At 46.5% G+C, this 12,876-nt stretch overlaps 1 protein-coding gene across 1 annotated transcript in view; it reads left to right on the top strand.

Moving 5' to 3' along the window:
• Window positions 1-12,876, top strand: part of homer2 (homer scaffold protein 2) — a 162,609-nt gene that overhangs the window by 93,004 nt on the left and 56,729 nt on the right. The window lies entirely within an intron of this gene.

Here is a 12,876-nt window from a genome sequence, read left to right as displayed (position 1 = left end):
GCCTTTGTCAATTTTCGTAAAGTGTTTGACTGTGGGACGTCCTGAGACTTTGCAGGATCCCCTTGAGGTTGCTGAATGTCATGGCAGGCCTGTCCACCAGTACTGTGAGTGCAGTGCAGAGTGGAGGCAGAACCTCTGCGTTTTTCCCAGTTGATTTTGGTGTCCGTCAGGGGTCTGTGTTCTTCTCCGACTCTGATCAGTGCTTACCTGGACTGGGTGTTGGGCAAAGTTGAGGGGTCCCGCGGCGGTTAGTGAAGAGAGATTCACTGATCTTGACTTTGCTGACGATGACGATTGCTCTCGAGAGACTGAGTGAGGGGTCTGAGGGTCTGGGCTTGTGAGGGTCCTGATAAAAACCAACATCCAGGCCTTTAATGAGCTCTTGGGCACGGCCATCAGCAGTGTGTCTGTCTGCGGAGAGAGTGTCGACCTCGTCGAGAAGTTTACTGACCTCGGCGGTGACATTCATGTGACTCTGGTGACTCTTCCTATGAAGTCAGTGGACGGATTGGGAGAGTATGGGGGTCATGAGGTCAATGGAAAGGGGTGTGTGGCGCTCCCGATATCTCTGTAAAGGGACGAAGGTCCAAGTCTTTAGAGTCCTGCTGCTGTCTGGTTGCGAGACATGGACGCTTATCCAGTGACCTAAGATGAAGGCTGGACTCCTTCAGTGCTGTGTCTCTTCAGAGGGCCCTTTGGTACCGCTGGTTTCACTTTGTGTTGCTCATGGAGTCCCGAATGAGGCAGATGACCTGCATTGTGAGGGAGCGTCAGTTACGGCACTACGAGCATGTGGCCCAATTCCCTGAGGGTGGACCGACTTACAGGACCATCATTTTTGGGGAACCAACCCAAGGCCAAGGGGACACCTACGTAACACCTGGCTGCAGCAGATAGAGGGTCATTTCTGGAGGGTAGGACCGCACCGCGTGTCTATCTCGGGGGGGTTGGTGGTTTGTGATCTGCCAACTGGGATCCTGAGCTGTTTCATTGTTTGCTGGGTGCATCGACATGTTGTGCCAGGGCATGCCCCCCAACCTGACCTGACCTGACCTGACTTGGTGCTGGTCCTGCCTTGCCCCTGATGACTGCTAGCCTAATATGGAGGAAAATTATGGACAAAATTAAATAAATAAATATACAAATAAATGAAAGGACTGTGGCAGAATGGTGTTGTGTAATACTGGAGCACCTCAGGGAACTGTCCTGTGCCCCTTCCTGTTCACCCTCCACACTACAGACGTCCAGCACAATACCAGCGCTTGCCATCTGTGCAAATTTTCCAATGACTCGTCCATCACAGGCTGCATTAATAAAGGAGATGAGTCGGAATACAGGAAGGCAACTTGCAACTCAGCATCAGCGAGACAGAAGAGCTGGTGGTTCCAATGAGCCTCTGAGCCACAAATGAGTTGGTGGTGGACTTGTGGTGTGCCAAGGAGCCTCTGTGCCCAGTCACCATCCAGTGGTTCAGAGCTACAAGTACCGGGGGGGTACTGGCCTGGTCTGACAACACAGTGGGCGCTGGACAATAATGTCCAGAGCAGACTGGACATCCTGAGGAGACTCTCAGGTCTTCTGATGTGTGCAGCAAGCTGCTGGAAATGTTCTACCAGTCTGTAGCAGTCTCCTGGAGGAAGCAACTGGAGCTAAGAAGAAGCACAACGGCCGAATAAACATATCGGGAAGAGTCTGTGCCATCACAGAGCAAACCCTGGGCACACTGGAAGCTGTTGTAGAAAAGCGGATGGTGGCAAAATTGGATGCCAATGGATGGCCAATATGCCGTTAAATCAGTGGTGTGAGGGTCTCTGCCTACCTGATGTATTCTGCTGATTCCTGGGACAACTTTTTCTGTTTTGTTTCTTCTCCTAGTCAACTTTTAATATTTGTTGAAAAACAACGTACAGCTTGTACCAAATTAGCTCTCCGTATATTGCAGCCCCTGCCTACCCCCCATTAATCCCCCTGCTTTAATCTCATTCTGCTATTTTCATCCTTTTGGGATTTAGCAGACAGCTGCTTACGGCGCATACTTTGAGATTCGGCGGCCTGCATAAATGAGGCTTCAGAGGAGGGGAGTCCTAAAAACCCCATGATTTAGGACTTCCCTTTGAAGTGCTGTCGTTCACAGGGGGACTTTGGAACATTTGTCCCATTTGTGGAGGCTAGGCAGGTGAAGCCCACCAATAAAACAAAAAGGCAGCGGCCTTAGGCGACAAGTTCATCCAGAAAAGCAGATCTGAACACAGTAATAAAAGCCAAGGGGGCAACTCAAGGTGGCGTGAGTTTCAGACGTAAGGATTTGTATCGTCTGTGGTTGGCTGGCACCCTGCCCGGGATTTGTTCCTGCCTTGCACCCTGTGCTGGCTGCGATTGGCTCCAGCAGACCCCTGTGACCCTGTGTTAGGATATAGCGGGTTGGAGAATGACTGACTGATATATGTAGATCTAGATATAGCCAGGTATAGGAATGATAGAAGATCTTTGGATAATTGGGGCACCAACCTGGTCATCCATCCATCCATCCATTTTCCAACCCGCTGAATCCAAACACAGGGTCACGGGGGTCTGCTGGAGCCAATCCCAGCCAACACAGGGCACAAGGCAGGAACCAATCCCGGGCAGGGTGCCAACCCACTGCAGGACCTGGTCATCCTGTTTAATGAAAAAGCAAAAAATAAAGGCAACGCCCATCATGGCTAAAGAAAAGAAATAAACAAAGGTCTCAGAACTTCATTGTCTGATAGTTGGACCTCCCGAAAGAGTGACTAACAGCACGCTCCTCTGGAGAATGATGCCTCCTTCCAGTGGTTTTGTTCTTACGGAACTGGAAGGGGCGGGGCTAGGTGCCCTCAGTAGGCGGATTCTTTGTGATGTGGGGAGAGAAGGAGAAGAAAGAGTTAGCGGCAGTGCCCCCTTGTGGTCTGGTGGGTCAGTAAATACCTTGACAGAGCCCATGAGGAGATCCACATATAGTGTGTGTGCGTGTGTATATATACAGTATACCAGTTGTTCCCAGACTCGATCCTGGGGACCCACTGTGGCTGCAGGTTTTTGTTCCAACCAACTTCCGTTTTTCATTGGACTCCTAGTCTAATTAAGTGAGTCGTTATTTCCCAGTTTCCGTGTTTGGGACTCAATGTATAAATTACAAACAAAGTCTGGTAGATTTTTATTAAAATTTAATAAGCAGTTATATGGAGAATATGTAGGTTTTTTTTTTTTTAAAGTCAACAGTATTTTCAACCTAATTTTCATTCTGCTTTTCCAGGTGTTCTGGTTATTTAATTGATTATTTACTAAGTAGCGGGTCTGACACTGAAGTCGTTGCTGCTTTCATCATCCCGGGTGTCTGCTGTGCTGGTTGTTAATTGACACTATTAGGATTAAATGAAGGGGCAAACTACACAGGACAAAGGGAAATAATAGGACAACAACAAAAGAGAGTTAAGCATTTATAGCTTTAGAAAAAATAGAAGTTTTTCTAAATATCTTATAAATGTAAAAACCATACTGTTGTGTTTTTTCTGAATGCAGAATAAGAGAAGAGTAAAAAAGACCAGCTAATTAAATGAGATCAGTTGTTATCGATTATTATCACCGATTGTGAATCTGGTTGGAACAAAAACCTGCAGCCACAGTGGGTCCCCAGGATCGATTTTGGGAACCACTGCAGTATACAGTGTGTGTGTGTGTGTGTGGGTATGTGTATATATATATATATATATATATATATAATATATTCACGGCATTCGTAGTCTGTGTCACAATGTGATTGTATGGGTGGTTACCTACCAGGTAACGCATGTGGTTGGCCAGAATGAGGGCGAAACACGTGTCGTGTACTCTTTGCATTTATTTGACAGTAAACTATTTCAACCATATATATATATATATATATATATATATATAGTGTAGATATATGTATATATAGTGTAGATATATGTATATATTTGTTTGTGAGGTCCGTTAAAAAACAACAGGGTGATAACGTTCTAGAATTTGCTAAAACCAGCTGCAGTAATTATTACTATTATTATTATTTCACAGGGTCTCGTATCTTTTCTGACTCTTGGAGGGCCCTTTGTGGTTTGTTTAGATCGTCTCCGCTCCACGTGACTTATGTATTCAGCCCGCGCTGCCTTCCCTAACTTAGGTGTTTCTCAACCTTTCTGATCCTGCGATTGGGTTTTGCCATTTTACATTCAGTAGCAGATCACCCCCTTAGTGAGTCACAGCACTGCCAATCACTTAGGAAACCCACTTGTGAACCAACAAGGACAACCCCACGACATGCTGGCACCTTCCTGGGTTGAGAACCACTGGAGCCTTAGGCGACCCACTGGCACCAAGAGATTTGAGAAGCTCTGCCTTGTACGGACGCCAAGATTGGTTTGTGCCTACTGGTGACCCACATCAGACCCGCAGAGCTTCGGTTTGTGACGTATACAGTATAGTCGAATATTTCATGAGCGACTTGAATGGTAAGACATCATGACAGAGAATATTGCTTTTTAATTACGGCCTAGCGTAACAAACCTCTGTGGAGAGAAGCCAAACATCATCATCTCTGTAGAGTAAACTGCACTGGAGCTCCAAATCAATAGGCTGCCCAGCATTTTAACACTCGCTGCTGACAACACTGCCAAGTCTCATTCAGACCGGATTTGTGCCAAAAGACGAGAGTTGTTACTAGAAGAAAACAAAAAGACCTCTTTAAGCAGAAGTCTCTCAATATGATGGAAAAACGTCAAGCAAGATGATGTTCGTCTCCGTCGAGAGGCCTGTCCATTCATTATGGCACCCACAGTGCCTTTTGCATGGGCCAGTATGTGACTGGTGTGTAATCCGTGAGTCTACCCCTTTAGTAGTATTACCCAGAGTGCTGTGCAGTTGATGTAAAAGTAAAAAAAGAAAGGAGAGAAGAATCAATGTGCTTACTTGGTAGCAGCGGCAGTGAATGAGCAAAAGCGTCAAAGACAATAACAGCAAAGTGTACCTGTCATGGAGTTCTTGGGGGGCCGCGCCTTGGTGACGTCATACTTCCTCCTCCCGTGTAATGTGTGCCGTACATTTTATTGTTCTGATATTTAATTCTACTCATTTTATCTCGGGGAGGCTTGGTGGTGCAGTGATTAGCGCTGCTAACTCACCGCTCAGGTCACTATAGCTGGTCCAGTGTCAGTGCTCAGTGTCTCCTTCCCAGTTGACTTCAGTGCATTACGCCGAGTTCGCCGACGCTTCCGAACATTTTTGAGATTTTGCCAAACGTGGGGTGACGCAAATTCAGAGGGATCCTCTCATCACTAATCACAATATTTAGATAATGGGATATTAAAAATATATTTGCATCCTTTGAACTCTGACGCTCCAAGTGTTTTCTTCCATATGCAAATCAGAAACTTCTAGAATTCACTAACAGGGCAGGGTGCCAGACCACCGAGGGTCCACTCACACACAAGCCCACCTGGTGCCAGTCTAGAAGTGCCAGTCGGCCTACATGTTTTGGGGGGTGTTGGCAGACTTCACATGGACTGGGGTTCAAATTCATATTTTAGGTCTGCTTTATTTTTCTTTACCTCAGTGTTACTTTTGTTGATTGTCTGCGTTACTCTTTGATTTTGATCGGCTCTATGTATCTATAAGCTTCTTGGGTTATGCTCCATGTGTTTTGTGGGTGGTCCCCCCACAAGACGTGCTGATCGTCACAGCCAGGAACTTCCCTGTAAATTCCAGAGGGTCTCCCACAGTTCCCGCCGGCAGGGAGTTGTTGGTGACTTCTTGTGGTTTTTTCCCTGTGCTTTGTGATTCTTGACCTTCACGCTCTGTTACTTGATGTTTTCTTCCATATGCAAATTAGAAATTTCTAGAATTCACTAACAGGGCATGGTGCCAGTCCACCAAGGGTCCGCTCACACGCATGCCCACCTGGTGCCAGTCTAGAATTATTTTTGGGGATGTGGCAGACTTGCCTTGGGATTTCTGTATTGAGACCGCCTCAGATTGCCGTGTGCTTTTAGGTGACTCCATTTGCCAACGTGCCCTGCAGAGCTTCACTGTGTGACAGAGCAATTTGGAGAAGGATAAACACGCTTTATTTTGATGAAGTTTTTATCAGTGCATGTTCCCAACCTCCTCCTCCCTTCTCTGTGTTTATCTAGCCAGGGTTTGGTGGGATTTCCCCCTCTAGTGGACATTATTGGAAGGGCTTTTTGCTGCTTTTTGGGACATCCTGTATGTGCCTTGGGACCCCTGGTGCCAATGACATGGACAAAGAATCACTGAGCTGACCTGCTCCTCCACCACCATACCCTTCATCTTGATCTGTCATAATACTTTAATAAAAATACAAATCAGGAATTGCTGCGGAATCGCTTACCTGACCTATTTTCTTGCCGAGCAGCCTATGCGTATTTCTTTCAAACTGCCTGCATTTACACTTTTCAACTCTTTGCAGATTTTCAGCCACTCGGAAATGGCTGACATTATTCGCGTGGACGAGGAGCTCTGAACTTTACCAAACCAGGAACTTGGTGACTCGTTTATTATTTTTTCAATTTGTGACTTGAGTTTTGCCACTGAGGCCTAACATTTGGTAACAGCGGCCCGTCCTCCTCTTTAGTGGCATCAGTCAGAGTCGGTGAATGGGGGACTTCATGGTTCTGCTAGCCTGTCCGTCTTCCATGGCCACTTCTTTCTGTTTTCAGATCGCTGGTTGGCTGAGTCCGTCTCGGTAAAGCCCGTCCATCTCAGGAGACATCCATCCTCACAAGCACCAGCTGCCACCCCAGGGATGTGGGAGATGGAGAATTGAAAAGCAAGAAGGCCAGGATGACCACTCATGGCTGATGAAGTACTGCATTGTCTGTGGATGTCACAAAATCCAATCAATGTGACACAGGACAGTCCCAAACCTGCACAATCCACTTCAGGGTTAGGGCCTTTTATGTTACTCAAGCAGCGTTCACTCCGGAGGCGCCACCCACCACGTCACGCCATGGACACCGAGGGGCTGTGTGTTGGTAACTCAAGGGGTGAGAGCTCCAAACACTGGAAGGTGAATGGACATTGAGGGGTGCTGGTTGTGTAAGTTTGGTTGGGGGGGGGCATGCGCTCCAGAATGTACAGGCACCCCACCACCCATGGGGTGCTGTTCTGGAACCTCAAGGGGGTAAAGATAGCAATAAAGCAGCAGCAGCAGCACGGCTGGAGCAATGGTGGGACGCAGTATTGCCTCTCGTTCAGCCCCTAATTGAAGTCCAGTCCTGTTAGATTAGTGGTGGTCTGTTCACATCTGGTCATCTCACCCACCAGCCTCCATTCCTTTAATTTCAACTTCCTGTATTCCCACAGGCGGTCTTCCATGAAGGGGTTGGTGTCCTTGAAATGTCATTATATTGAATGGACACTGAGGGGTGCTGGTTGTGTAACTCGGGGGGTGGGGGGGAGAATGCACTCCAGAACGTTCATCCTACTGCCCATTGGGTGCTCTTCTGGTACCTCAAGGGGGTGTGTGCTCCAGACACAGAGAGGGGGTGTCCTTGAAATGTAATAATAGTGAATGCATGCTTTAGACACTGAGGGGTGCCATTTCTGTACATCAGTCACAGGCCTCAGCCACCACGTCACACGCACAGAACCATCTCAGCCACACTTCATCAGTCAGGCATTTATGGAAATGTTGGTAGATGGAAGCCATTTCAAATATGCATGACAGCCCACTTGAGAGAAGAAGGATCTGATCTGATGAGATAAAAATGGACCTCTCTGGGCAGAATCCCAAGCACTATGTCTGACGAAGCCCAGGCACTGCTCATCACCCACATGATCCCTTCCCTACTGTGAAGCTTGGCGGTGGCAACCTCATGTTATGGAGGTGCTTGGACAGGGAGGCTGGTCAGTATTGAGGGAAGGATGGAGGCAGCAAAATACAAAGATGTCCCTGAAGCCAAAGCCATGTCACCTTTCAGCAGGACAATGACCCGAAACACAGAGTCAGGATAAAGCTGGAGTGGCTTCAGGACAAGTCTCTAGGGGGTCCTTGAGGGGCCCAGACATACATCTGGTTGGAGAGACCTGAAGATGACAGTTCAGAGATGCTTCCCGTCCAGTCTAATGGAGCTTGAAGGGATCTGCCAGGAAGGGAGAGGACAAATTGCCCAAATCCAGATGTGCAAAGCTTGCAGAGATGTGACTGAGAAAACTCAAAGCTGGAATTGAGGGGCTTCTACAAAGTACTGACTTGAGGGTCTGAATACTTATGAGAAGGAGTCATTTCAGTTTGGGATTTTTAATGAATGTGCAGACCTTTATGAAAATGTCCTTTCGCTTTGTCATTATGGGCTATCTGCGGTGGGCTGGCACCCTGCCGGGGTTTGTTTCCTGCCTTGTGCCCTGTGTTGGCTGGGATTGGCTCCAGCAGACCCCCGTGACCCTGTAGTTGGGATATAGCGGGTTGAATAATGGATGGATTATAGGCTATTGAGCTCAGATTGATGGGCACAAACTGGCAAATTCATCCAATTTAAAATGAAGGTAAAGTGTGGAGGGAGAGAGTGAGAGAGCGAAGGCGTCTGAATTCTTTGTGAGCCCCCCGGTATTGATTTCCAGACATCTTCAGCCCACTCTGGACTTTTTCACCTCTCCCTGATTTATGACTGGTGCCCCCTTTATGGCCATTTTGGCAATTGGCAGTTGTAGGTTGTCCTTTGATGGAGATGTGACCCTCCCCCCCCATCCCAAAACCCAAGGTTGGTTGCCACATTGTCCCTCACGAGGCTCAATTTGGATTCAGCAGTTGCGGTGGACGGATGGATTTCAGCGTAAAATAACTTTGCACGTCAGTCCGTACGTCCAAAGCTGTCAGGCTGTTAGACTCGCGTACTTCTCTGGCTTTCTATGAGACGTCGCCGCGCGTCTGTAAACGCCTTTGTTCCAGCAGTGGGCTGACGGTTTTGAACCCTTTGCTGCAGACCCCCTGTAATTTAGTGTTGCTATGCTACACCGGCTGCACGTTAATTAATCTGTCTTGAGTTTGTGCTTTAATTGTTTGCTAATTTGCATATCCCGCCCCCTTTTTCGTCGGCTGCCCAGTGCGTCTGACAGCACCAGAAACGGGGAGCAGAAGGATCCATTTTTAGGTTTGTTCTCCTTGGCAAGGAGCGAGACTTCAGTTGGACGGATGTACGTAGCAACGTGATGTTTCTGCTTTTCTCTTTAGTGTGTGAGGAGAATTCCGAGATGTCCTCTTTTTTTTTTTCTTTCTTTCAGATTAGGACATTTAGATCTGCCATAACATGCTGCCATCTCTCAGTGCCTTGAAGTGAAGTAACCCTGGACAGGCCACCCAACCCAAGGTTTAGGGCTCAGGATAATAAGCTGAAGAAAAATTCTGCCTACATGACCTTTTTTCCCAGAATTCTGCAGGCTCCTTTTTCCCCAACCTGTAATCTGGCCGTCCTGTTTTTGTGTTCCTCATCTTGCAGTGTGGCCTCTGTGTTTCTGTTAATGACGTCTTCTGCTGGTACACACACATCGGCCCCCTGAAGACTGTCTGGTCTGTCAGTCAGGTGTTTGGGGGCTTTTTCTTGACCACAGTGAGGATTCTTCTGTTCTCAGCAGTGGAGGTCTTCCTTGGCCTACCAGTCCCTTAGTGATTACTGAGCCCACCTGTGTGTTCTTTCTTCTTCATGATATTCCAGACAGTTGATTTCGGTCATCCAGTGGTTTTCTTCTCATTTTTCAGCCTCATAATGGCTGACTTTCACTGGTACAGCTCTTGTCCTCATGCTGAACAACATGGTAACTGCAGACTCCGAAGGGTAGAAGCAGGCTGAAGTCTCTGATGAAGCCATCAAACACACCTGAGGACATACAAACCCCTGGGACTCCAATTGTCCCAAATGTTATGGTGCCCTGCAATGGGGGGACCACCATGTGACCAAAATATCTGCAAATCCCCTTAAATGAAAGTCTGCGATGTGCACTTTAAACACGATGTCTGAATTGTTTGATTTGTCATTTTAAATAATGGACCACAGGAGGAAATCGAGGAGATGTGTGTCTTTGTGCCAAACATTACAGAGACCGCTGTAGATGCTGGATAACAGGAATTTTTTGATCTTCACTACAACATGGAATTGGTGACCAAGCAGTAGGGGGGGGGGGGGTGGACAGCAGGACTTCAGGGACCTTCACAACTGGACTTGTTGTTTTCGGAGGAGCTCTGGCAGAAAGGACCGTCGAGCTCGGTTGGACTGAATGTCCCATTCTTGTCAAAATGTTTCTCATCTTCCAAAGATAAGGCCCGGGGAGTTAGGAAGCATCCGTGGCCTTGTATTCCGCAGCGTTCATCGCTTACTCAGTCTTTGTTTCACTAAGCCATCAGTCTGCGTGTGTAAACGTCTCGCTGAAGCTCAGTGATATCCCGATGATCTTCATGGCAGTTAAAGTCTTTAGCGTGTGGATTAGCTTCTCGATTCAAAGCTGAAATCTCCTCTATGGATTTTGTCGTCTGTGCAGATTTTTATTTTTATTTTTTTTCTTCAGTAGCATTTTTTTATGTTAGCTTTCAAAATAATCTTTGGCTTGGCCCAGTGGCCTAGTAGATATGTGTGCAGCCTTACAGCTCCAGGGTCCGCGCTGTGACCCCTTGAACCAGCTCACAGTCTCTGTGGAGTTTGCGTATCCTTCTAGTGATATGTGGGTGTTTTCTGCTTTTCCTCCCACATCTGTAATGGAGAATAATATCTTGCCTATAGGTCGATAATGTGTGTTTTTTTCTTTTTAAAATTTATTAACATCTAACAATATGTCATTTTAAAACGTTTAACCTGGCCAGGAATTCAGTCGTTGCTCGGACCCCATTACGACCCGACTAGATCAGACAAGGGCTCATGTTCAGTGCTACTCCGGGGTGTCATTGGCATCAGTCTGGTTGTAGAACTCATGAGGTTTAGAAGCATGAGTCCCCCAAGTGTCCCCTTCATGGAAAACCACCTGGGGGGAATACAGGTAATCGAAATGAAAGGAATGGAGGCTGGTGGCTGAGATGACCGGATGTGAACAGACCGCCACTAATCTAACAGGCCGTGTCGAGGACTGGACTTCAATTAGGGGCTGAGCAAGAGGCAATACGTCCCTGTCACACCCCGTGTAGTGGCAAAGATGGCACCAGACCACACACTTGTAGTGCAGGACTGAGCGGGATCAGATTTATGAGAAGTCAGACATGGAGACACAGACGCAAGAGTACGGTTTTATTTACAGGTGCACCAAAAAAACACAAAAATAACATCCCAGTCAAAACTAGCGAGCAAATATATATATAGTGAAGTTTACAGACCCAAAAATGAAAAATAAAGACAAAAAATGCATATACACAAAATATTGTCTTCCAAAAAAAAAAAAATGTGCACAGGAAGCAGCTACACAAAACGTAGATCAAAGAGTCCAGAAAAATTATTTACAAGAAAAAAAAAGGGTATATACAAGAAAAATAAGGTGCACCACAAACCCAAAATATAAATATATATATATATATATATATATATATATATATATATATATATATATATATACACTAGCCATGTGCGCCCAACTACGTTGCGCGTGTTAAAGTTGTCTGTGAAGGGCTCCCTGTTTAAACGCGGCTGCCAGTCGTGAACTGGGCTCTTCGTCGCACAGCATTATGATTTTTTATAAGGGAAACAAAATTACAAAACAAAACCCTTGGACATTGATTCGATAGGAACGGCCTACTCTGAATCACTGTCCGAATAGTAATTATGTGGTGGTGGAGGAGCATTTCTGCTTCTCTCCGTTCACAGTCCGTCTCGTTTTCACGACGTTGTCGTTTCCTCTCACGATCTCTTCTCAACCTTTCTCCAATCTCGCAGGTTGCTTTGTGGCAATCCAAAGAGTAAGGCAATATACACGGAGCAATGGTTATAAAAGGGGGACACATAGGTATCCAGGCTCTTTAAAGCATAAATAGGGATCACTTCACTGACATGTGAGCAAGCCAGGGTACAACTGTGAGACGCGCAGCACTCGCCGGCTACAACGTAACAAAAATAATTTCCGGAATGTGCTGTTACGTTGTCATTCATTTTACCCACTGTCTTTCTTTCACTCATATGTTACGTAGCACGTACCTTTTATCTTCGGCAATCTCATTCTCTAACCAGGCCTCAGGAGCTAACCAGCGTAACACTGTCCACCACCCCTTTCGTTATTCCGGCACATTGTTGACATCCGTGAGTAACAACAACGTACTAAACTGGAAGGTGGTCTACGCATGTGTGGAATTCGCGGACAAACAAAGATCAAGATCCAAATGAAGATTATATATAAAGATTAGTTAATTTAAAGCACAACAATTTGTTTAGTTTGAATGTCTGTGTTTTGAGGTGTGACTGGAGTACTACAGTCTTCAGTAGTATAAGCCTGGAGGAGATTCTTAATGCAATGCCTATGTTTTAGCTGTCTCTCTACTGCCATCTAGTGCTTCTTCTTCTAATTCATTCGCGGACAAACAAAGATCAAGATCCAAATGAAGATTATATATAGAGATTCTAGCTGTCCCCCACAGCTTCGCCCGCGCATTAGTGAAACAGGACAGTGAGGAGGGCCCTGCGCGGCTCTCCACTCCTGACGTCACTCTTCCTCCTCCCTCCTCCCCGCAGCCTCAGTCTCAGATTAGCGCAAATAAATCACTCCTGCAAGCAAACTGTGATACTTAGCACAATGAGAGAAGTCGCAAAATCAACCGGAATGTTCGAGCAAATTCTAGAAAAAAAAGATCTCAATCAGTTAAGTAGTTGTCTCGTTTACTCACTAAATGGAGGAAAGGTATGCGCAGAGGCTGGCACG

The sequence above is a fragment of the Erpetoichthys calabaricus genome, chromosome 17 (genome assembly GCF_900747795.2).
Source record: "Erpetoichthys calabaricus chromosome 17, fErpCal1.3, whole genome shotgun sequence".
NCBI classification, from domain to species: Eukaryota; Metazoa; Chordata; class Cladistia; order Polypteriformes; family Polypteridae; genus Erpetoichthys; species Erpetoichthys calabaricus.
This window is presented reverse-complemented; position numbering and strand designations above follow the sequence as displayed.